The sequence below is a fragment of the Haematobia irritans genome, chromosome 1 (assembly GCF_050003625.1).
Source record: "Haematobia irritans isolate KBUSLIRL chromosome 1, ASM5000362v1, whole genome shotgun sequence".
NCBI classification, from domain to species: Eukaryota; Metazoa; Arthropoda; class Insecta; order Diptera; family Muscidae; genus Haematobia; species Haematobia irritans.
The window spans coordinates 110526177-110527999 of record NC_134397.1 but is presented as its reverse complement, the minus strand read 5'-3'; the positions used below and the strand labels follow the sequence as shown (position 1 = coordinate 110527999).

Here is a 1823-nt window from a genome sequence, read left to right as displayed (position 1 = left end):
ACATATTTTGCTTCAAGCATATACATTTTTGGGTATTGCCCAAACATTTATATGTTTGATCTCTTCCAATATATAATATGTTTGAAAGCATATTGGTCTAAACAATATATGTTTGGGTAATCTAAGTTCCAAACATTTTGTATTTTTGGATCCAAATTCAATAATGTTGTCTTCCAAAAACAATATGTTATTATGTGAACATATAATATGTTTGGAAGCATTTTGCACCCAAAAATATTATATGCTTAAACAAATTCTCCCAAACAATATTGTGCTCAAAATTTTATTTATTTATTTATATATTTACAATCATAATGAATTATGAAAATAAACAGGTAATATAGGTGCTAACAACATAGGTTTTCGACCTGAATGCTCAAAATTTTGTTTCTGCCCAATTGTATATTCCCCCACATCTTTCTCACTTCCACGAGATTTTTTAGTTCTTAGCACCTTTTTCTGTAATACAAACATTGTAGAAGAAATTATTCATTTTTTTTTATTTTAATTTTACCTTTTGCCGGACGGGGATTCGAACAGCGGACCACACAGTTTGTAAGGATCAAAGAAGTAGCTGATCAATTGCCCAAGGAAAAATAAAATGTTAATTTTGTAATAACAAGCAACAACCACCAACTTAATTCAATATCGCTCCCTGTTAAATAGCGCTCCAAGCTACTAAACACATATATGTTTATAGGCAATTTCTAAATTAATATATGTTTGCATCCAAGCATATTATATTTACAAACATTTTATGTCCCAAACATAATATGTTCTAACATATTAACATATATGTCCCAAACATGTTATGCTAGTTTATGAACATTATATGCTTGCACTCAAAAATATTGTGTTTAAAAATTTGTGTTCCAAACATATAATGTTTATAGCCAAACATATGAAAAACAGTCTTTTTCATCCGTGTACACTGTATATCGTTTTATGTTTTAGTTAGCATTGAGAGTTTTTGATACACATTTCAGAGAAAAGTGTGTTTCATCAATTTGAAGATTCTTTCATCGCATTGACGAAAACCAGCATCCTTGATACATCATGAAAATAAAACACTTAAAACTTTTGTCCAACATCTATTAATATGTGTAATTCATATATTGGGACTTCATATAAACGAAATTAATTTAAATCAAATGTTAATTTTGGTTAACTTTCGCTGAATCGGAAAGAAAATAATTTCGTCTCATAGACGAAATTAGATCATCAATGTGACGAACTATGAAAAGAACAAAAATTGACTTTGATGATTGATTTCGTCACGTGGACTACCGAAATACTCCCATGGACGAAACTTTTCATCGCATAGACGAAAACTCCTCGTCAAGGTGACGAACGCTTTTTCTTTCGGTGTATGGTGGAGGGTATAAACACGCATTTTGAAAAAAAATATATGTTTTTCTTTGTTAGACCGGGGACTTATCAGCCAACCTGGTAATTGGGCCTTACTCTTGGTCACTGCCCAAATTTATAACTTCAGTCGATACCCGTCCACTGGGCCCTGAAGTTAGCAACTCAGTGGATGACTTTGACTTTCTCTGCATGGTGGTTTAATTTTCAACCACACGTGAAATTCGTAATAAGTTCTTATTACGATTAAATAATCCGCTATTAAAAAACACGTCCGTTCAGTTCGACGGTTGAAATTCCCTTGCGCCAAGATTGAAGAGACCACGTTGCCAATTATGCCGCATCGGCGAAAAATAACATAGTATTGCTTTTCTTTCTAAAATAAAGTTTATCTGAAATTTTGGAAATGAGAAATCTATCTGTACGATGGGTACCAGGTTCTTTAACTCCGGAAATAA

The 1823-nt window shown here is 32.1% G+C and overlaps 1 long non-coding RNA gene across 1 annotated transcript; it reads right to left on the bottom strand.

The window, feature by feature from the left end:
* Positions 1-267: 267 nt before the first annotated feature.
* LOC142219578 (uncharacterized) lies at positions 268-623 on the bottom strand. The gene is made up of 2 exons (XR_012717640.1): positions 515-623; positions 268-459 (listed from the first exon to the last, which is right to left on the bottom strand). It is a non-coding gene; the product is annotated as an uncharacterized LOC142219578 (long non-coding RNA).
* Positions 624-1823: the final 1200 nt, after the last annotated feature.